An 8016-nucleotide genomic window follows, 5' to 3' on the forward strand; every position below is an offset into this window, starting at 1 on the left:
TCTTTCTAAAAGTAGAATATAAACGTCTTAACACAATAACTAAGAAAATGACATGAAGGCTATGTTCACCAGTTTGATGAAAATATTTCGAATTGTATATGAAAACACTACACTGAACCCCATGATTGCATGAATGTACACAGCTATCATTTAATTTAAAATATATACATATATATATTGGCTGCACCTGTAGCTCAGTGGATAGGGCGCCGGCCACATACACTGGGGCTGGAGGGTTCGAACCTGACCCAGGCCAGCTAAAACAACAATGACAACTGCAACAACAACAACTATATATATATATTTGCAAGCAGAATCTGTATTTATAATAAGCAGTGATAAATGCTCTATACCAGCAATCCTCAACCTTCTGGGCTCCAGGGATCAGTTTCATGGAGAACAATTTTTCCCTGAAACAGGGAGGGGGGATGGTTTCGAATGAAACATTCTGCAGCATTACATTTCTTGGGCCTTCTGTTTCTATTATTATTACATGGTAATATATAATGAAATAATTATACAGCTCACCTTAATGCAGAATCGGTGGGAGCCCTGAGCTTGCTTTCCTGCAACTAGATCAGCGGATCTCAACCTGTGGGTCGTGACCCCTTTGGGGGTCGAACGACCCTTGCACAGGGTCACCTAAATACATCCTGCATATTATTTGCATTATGATTCATAACAGTAGCAAGATTACAGTTAGGAAGTAGCAACGAAAATAATCTTATGGTTGGGGGTCCCCACAACATGAGGAACTGTATTAAAGGGTCATGGCATTAGGAAGGTTGAGAACCACTGAACTAGAGGGTCCCAGCGCTAGCACAGCAGAGATGCAGGGATCATCAGGCATTCAATCTTGTATGGAGCATACAACCTACTCCCTCACATGCACAGTTGATGGTAGGGTCCGCACTCCTATGAGAGTCTAATGCAGCTTTTGACCTGCAGGAGATGGAGCTCAGGAGGTGATGGAGCTCAGAAGGTGATGCGAGCAATTCAGAGCAGCTATAAATGCAGAGGAAGCTCCACTCACCGGCTGCTCACCTCCTGCTGTGCAACCTGGTTGCTAACAGGCCAGGGACCAGTACCTGTCTACAGCCCAGAGGTTGGAGAGCACGGTTCTATACAACACCAAATCGGCATAAGGAAATACAAAATGAATGAACAGAGGCATTATGTTGCATATGGAAGTTGGGAACACCTCTTTTGAAAGGGTGATATTTGAGCAAAGACATAAATAAAATGGAATAATAAGCCAAGAAGCTATCTGGGCAAAAAGCATTCCCAATGGAGAACATAGTCTGTGCAAAGGCCCTGTGGTTGGAATGAGTTTGGCAGGTTTCAGGCTTAGCAAAGCCAGGGTGGCTGGAACAGAGTGAGGGAATATAGAACAGTAGGAAAGGAGGTCAGAGAGGTGGGCAGAGGTAAAGTCATGCAAGGTCTCAAGGCCTTGTTAAGGAGCTTGGAACGTGTAGCATATATTGTATTCTAAGTGTGACAAGAAACATGGAAGCAAGGATTCCAGTGAGGAGGCTCTAGAAGCCATCCAGGTGAGAGAAGATGGTAGCTGGGCCCCAGACAGGAGCTGCAAAATAGTCAGAAGCAGTCAGATTTTGGATACATTTTAAAAGTAGCACTGGCAGGACTGATAACAGATTGAATGTGGGGAGTGAGGGAAGATAAGAGTGAGGGAAATGTACCAAATTACACAAGTGGGCATAAATTTCAAGCATCTCACATTTATCCTCCAGGATCCAAACTCAGCCAACCTTTGTAACACTTACACAGTTAATTTTATGCATAAGATTTTAGCTAATTTAACAGACTACTCTTTGACATTTAAAAAAAAAAAAAAGAAGACAGGCTCTGTCTTCTGGATCCTGTCTTTGGACATAAAATAAATCCACACACTCCCGGGGATGATCAGTACAGCAGCTGAATTACAGCAAATATGCTGTGATGTAATAGAGGGGACTTAGGTCTAGGAGGCTCTGGGGACACTTGAGCACATGGTGCAATCTCTCTGGCTTCAGTCTCTATGACAGAATCCTCTTGTAGTTTTGTTCTAGTTTTGCTATTCCAGACCCTGTGTCAACTGTGTTCTCACGGGGACCTCTGGAGGGGACAGCAACTTAAGAATGAACAAGCAGAAGGCTCCCATGGTTTGCCCAAGGACCCTCCAGCCTCTCCCCAAAGCCCACCATATACAACTGCCCTGGGAGGGACACCTAGAAAGTTCTTAGCACCACCTGGCACACAGTAAGCGCTTACTCCAGGAGAGCTGGTGACAATTTTCTCATTAGCGAAGAGAGTTAACAGGAATATATAGATCACCAATTTTCAACTCCATTATGCTTGTCAACTGAAACGCTACTGAACACATTATATTTTATTGATGACTCAAGTACCCTTCAGGCTCTGGAAGGAGCCTGAAGGTCATGATTATAATCTCTAATTAGCTTTGTTCTGGAGCTGTGTGGGAGGGCTGGTTAACCAGAAGTTTCAGGTACACGAGTTCTGGGTAAAGAATTGCTGCCTCAATGGGTGAAGAACAGATTCTGTTCATTTGCTGAAGTGCTTGTTAATTGTGAATAATGACAGGAGGGTGTACTTTAACCATCCACCTACACATATAAATAACCAGTGGTGCCATCACTGCAGGCTATTAATATGGTCCCAGGGCCATTCTGAGCTAATGCCCAGAGAAGTGTGGGACTCAGACCCTCTGTGTGAATTTGTATCTGGCTTGATATCAAAGGATGCCAGAAGGAAAAAAAAAAAAAGAAAGAAAGAAAAGAAAAACTCTGCTGGGATGGAAGTTTACCTGAATTAGTCAAGGTTTGAGCAGCTAACATCTAGAGTGAAAATGGCTTGAAGATAAGGTGTTTTTGGAAGCTCCCCCCACCCCCAAAGGATTATAAAAGAATTAAACTCTGTGATACCTCAGATTCAAAGCAGAGCCCCCTGCAGTCTTCAAAGGCTTCCTCCTTATCGATGAGGAGTAAAGTAAGAGGTTGGGCCTGGTGTTTACCAACTATCCTGCCCCCTGCCTTCTTCCTGTGAAACCGGGGATTGAGAGTGAGTGTGTGACACAGAGAACTGGGCAGGGACAGGGAAGGGCAGCTGAGGCCTCACCATCTCATGGCACAGCAGGTGGTTTACGACCCCTCCCAAGAGTAAAGTCAGCCCAGTTCATCCCTTGAGCCTCCCCATCATCCCTGACTCCTGTGGCCACTCTCAGCTTCCCCCCATCATCTCCGGACTCTGCCTGGATGTCCCCACTCTGTGCACATCACCTTACACTCAGATACACGCTCTTGCTTAGCTGTGCCATGCATTGCTGTTTGTATTGTGTCCCTATAAGAGGTAAGGTGAAGTCCTAACCCCAAGTCCCTGTGAACGGGACTTTATTTGGCAATAGAGTCTTTGCAGGTGTCATTAGTCATGATGAAGTCATACTGGATTGAGGTAGGTCCTAAATTCACTGTGACCAGTGTCCTTATGGGACGAGATAGCAGAGACAGGCACTGAAGTGGGGGGAAGAGGCAAGGGAGGAGCTTCCCTAGAGCCTTCAGGGCATGGGTGTGACCCTATAGACATGTTGATTTCAGATTCTAGCCTCCAAAACTTGGAAAGAATAATGTTTTAAGCCACCAGGTTGTAGTCATTTGTACACCGTTTCTTTAAATGAAAGTTTACAAGGAGGCCCCATAAGATATTAGAAAGACTCAGGCCACCTCCTGTCCCCACTCTAACCCTGCAGGTAGGGGTAGGGAGAGGGCAGAGCCACACCTGACATCCCTTCAGAGTCTACAAAGCACAGTTTGAAATCAGTGGGAAGGTTTGCAGCAGGGGTCTCCAATGGCACCAGGGACCAGTTTCATGGATGACAAGGGGTGAGCGGGTAGGGAGTGGCTGTCAATACAGATGAAGCTCCACTCACTCACCTCTCACCTCCTGCTGGGGGGCCCAGTTCTTGGGGATCATATAGCCTATAGCACAGGCTTCTCCTGGATTTGAAATTCAGCTCTTCCCCCACTAGCTGTGTGATTTTGGCAGCTCATTGAGCCTCAGTAGCTTAATCAATTGCAGAAGTGCAGACAAAACCACCTACTGGATGTGATCACTGTATACTCAAAAAAAAGATGCTGTTTGCAAAGCTTCTACACTGGTCCTGTGTTATGGGCTGAACTGGGCCCCCACAAATTCCTACATTGAAGTCCTACCCTCTAATACTTCAGAATGGGATTATATTTGGGAATGGGGTCTTTAAAGAGGCAATTAAGTAAAAATGAGGTCATTTGGTTGGAACTTAACCCAATATGACTGGTGTCCTCATAAGAAAAGGAGATTAGGACACAGACACACAGGACACAGCAAGGGACAGCCATCTATAAGCTGAAAATGAAAGGCCTCAGAAGAAACCACCCCTACTGCCACCTGACCTTGGACTTCCAGCCTCCAGGACCACGCGACAACAAACTTCTATGGTTAAGCCAGCGGTCTTGGCACTTTGTTATGGAGGCCCCAGCATACTAATACAGCCTGCACTCAGATCCTGCAGCGAATGTTAATTTCCTCTTCATTCTGATGTGCCAGACTCACTGGCACTTAAGCATTTTACATCTATCACATTTGATTAATTCTAGAATCACCTTCTTTTCCCATTTTAACATCTCTGAAATGGGGATGTGTCTGGCAGTCTCACGCAGCCAGGCCGGATGGGCTCCAGGGTACAGTTTTGCTGTGCATGCTAAGGCCTGGTGGCCATTTCTGGCAGACAAGGGCCAGCCCCACATATCAATCAATCACCAGATGACTGGCAGACCATTTGAGGAAGGAACCTAAATCTCGATTGTTGTCTGCAAACCTTCCATCAACACCTCCTAGTAAATTCTAAAATTTCTAACATCAGAATTTGAAGAATTAGCATTTTGGGGGGTGGTGAGGGGTACGCTGGGTGTGGGAGTTGAGAACACTTCTGAGAACTCTTGTGGTGGCAGAAAGAACAAGACGATGCGGGAAAGTGCAGACATCGATGGCTCGACTCAAAAAGTGATTCAGAGAAATTGAATTCTGAATGTGGAAAAGGTTTAGGAATCTTTCCATCAATTTATTTTGCTTATATTTTCCTCTTAATGTATGCGAACGCCTGATCTATGATAAAATCTATGTCTAAATGAATTTTAAAGAGCTCTTTCAATAAGCATAAAATAAAAATTCTAAGTGATAAAATGCATGGAATCTAGTTTAGATGGCAGCATTTTTTTTTTCTTAGTGATGCAGAAAATAAAAGTGCATCTCACAGTTAGTGGTCAATGGCTTTGGTTTGATGAAATACAGTACGACAGTGGCACCTCCACAGTGGGCTATCTCACTCCATTGACTACCTCTTTAAGCAGACCTCATTTCGTAGATGGACGTATGCGTTCTACCTGTACATATCAATAGTCCTAGTTCCTCATGTTGACCAGTTACAGTCCCTTAGGCGGTCAACTTATAGAGGTTCAACTGTATTTTAATTGCCATAATAACTTCAGCCAGGAGGTATGATTATTCCCATTTTAAGGAAAAACCGAGGCCAAGAGAAGTTATATGACCTGCCCAGATTCACACCCCTAGCCACACCAGACCAGTAGGGAAGCCCAGCCTTGAACCTGTGGACCCTTACCAGCTTTCTGTGGACCCAACTCTCTCAAGCTTTCCTCCCCTGCCCGCTACCTAAACCTGAATTCCAATCCTGAATCCAGCCTCTGGCAGAAAGTTACTGCCAGGGAGTTAAATTAGTTGGTTTTTCATGCATATATAATGAACTCTCAGCAATAAATAAGGCTTTATGGGTGGCAGATTTATCCACTTTTATGGTGCAAAAGTAAAACTTGCTGGGTGTATATTTCTAACAGGTGCTGCCCCTCACACCTGCATATATAAATCACAGTGGCAGGAGATGGCATCCTGGAGGACCTGCCTGGGGACCTGATGTACAGGACTGTCATGGAGGCCTTGAGAATTCTGCACTCCAGGCGGGAGAATCTACTGGGAGCTCTGGAACGTGGGCAATTGACTGGCCACAGTGCAGCTGTTGTGAAGCCATATAGTGTTCTAGAGGATTAGCGTGGTGCCCAGGACACCAGGCATGGGGTGTCTAAATGGATATGAAGTATGTGGCTGAGAGAGGGAGGGAGACAGAGAAGCCAGAATGGCGTGCAGAGCGGGAGCGCGCTGGAAGGAAACAAAATCTTAGAGCATCTGGGGCTGTGTCCGAGAATCATCTGGAAGACATGTCAAAATACAGCTTTCTGGGCTCCACCCCCAGGAATTCCAACTCTGGAGATCTGAGCTGGGACCTCATATTCTGCATTTGTTCTAGAAGATGCTAAAACTTCCAGTCAAGGGATCTTGCTTTGAGTATCAACATCTAGATTCTATTTTCAGCAGAAGCAGGAACATCTCTCATATCACCCGGTGCCCTGGGACCAGCAGCCCTCTCAGGGAAGGAAAGGGCACAGCACACCCGGTGTGAAGACCCAGCCTCCGGCAGCCTCGTGGTGGTAAGGAGCACAAACTCCAGAGGTGCCTGATACTGGAGGCTGCTCATCCTCCCTGAGCCTCAGTTTCCTCCTCTGTAAAGCAGGACCCTGGGGCTAGGGTGGTAGTGATGATCAAGAGAGTTATTCCAGGCAGGGTTTTCTCTGCGCCGTAATTGTAAAGCTGAGTAATTGGTCCAGAGATGCTTGTTGCACTAGTATCTTCATGTTCTCTTTACATTTTTCCATAATAAAAAGTTTTTTTAAGGCTCTGCCTATATGCATACCCGACTCAGAGAATACATGTTTCTATTCTTCGTTCCCATCCCAGCACAGAAGCCTGGAAACAGCAACTCCAGGAACAAATGTGCATGAGACAGGAAGTGGAGACAGGCCAGCCGAGGTAACTGTTGGTTGTGCTTATGTTTATATGCTTCGAAAAATAAAGATCTCCCACTGTCTCTCTCTGTGTCCATCGTGACCTCCTGATCTCTGTGACTTCTTTCTTTCTTTCTTTCTTTCTTTCTTTCTTTCCTTCCTTCTTTTTTGTTTTTTGAGACAGAGTCTCACTTTGTCACCCTTGGTAGAGTGCCATGGTGTCACAGCTCACAGCAACCTCAAACTCTTGGGATCAAGCCATCCTCCTGCCTCAGCCTCCCGCGTAGCTGGGACTACAGGCGCCCCCCACAACGCCTGGTTATTTTTAGAGACAGGGTCTCGCTCTAACTCAGGCTTGTCTCAAACTCGTGAGCTTAGACAATCCACCCGCCTCGGCCTCCCAAGTGCTGGGGTTACAGGTGTGATCCACCACACCTGACCTCCATGACTCTTTCTGTTCCTCCTCCTTTTTCTGTTCCTCCTTCTCTTTCTCTTTTTGTCCCTGTCTCTTTCTCGTTCTCACTCTTTCCCTCTTCTCTCTCTCCCTCCTCCTCCTCCCTTCCTCTCCCTCTCTCATTTTTGACACATGTATCAGTGTATCTGTGGAAGGACACAAAAGCAACTTCAGAACAGTGGTTACAGTTTTGTTTTGTTTTGTTTTGCAGGTTTTGGCCATGGCTGGGTTTGAACCCGCCACCTCCGGCATATGGGGTCAGCGCCCTACTCCTTTGAGCCACAGGCGCCGCCCAGTGGTTGCAGTTTTTACCTGCAGCATCAGCACATCGCTTTCAACATTTTCACGTCCACTCACTGTTTTTATGGGGTAGTCTTGCAGTGTGATCAGAACAGCCCGAATTTTAATCAGGCACCCCTGGGCCTGGAGCCTGGCTCAGCCTCTCATCAGCTGTGTGGGCCTGGATTTAAACACACACACACACACACACACATCCCTCTTAGAGCCTCAGTCTCCTGATCTAGAGAACACAGGTGACTGTTTGGGTTCCTGAGAAAGCAGATCCTTAATGTCTTAGTTCATTTTTCTGTAGCTTTTAACAGAATACCTAAAACCAGGTAATTAATAAAGAAAAGCAATTTATGTCTTTTTTTTTTT

Source organism: Otolemur garnettii, unplaced genomic scaffold (genome assembly GCF_000181295.1).
Source record: "Otolemur garnettii isolate 467f Iridium unplaced genomic scaffold, OtoGar3 scaffold00023, whole genome shotgun sequence".
Taxonomy (NCBI): domain Eukaryota; kingdom Metazoa; phylum Chordata; class Mammalia; order Primates; family Galagidae; genus Otolemur; species Otolemur garnettii.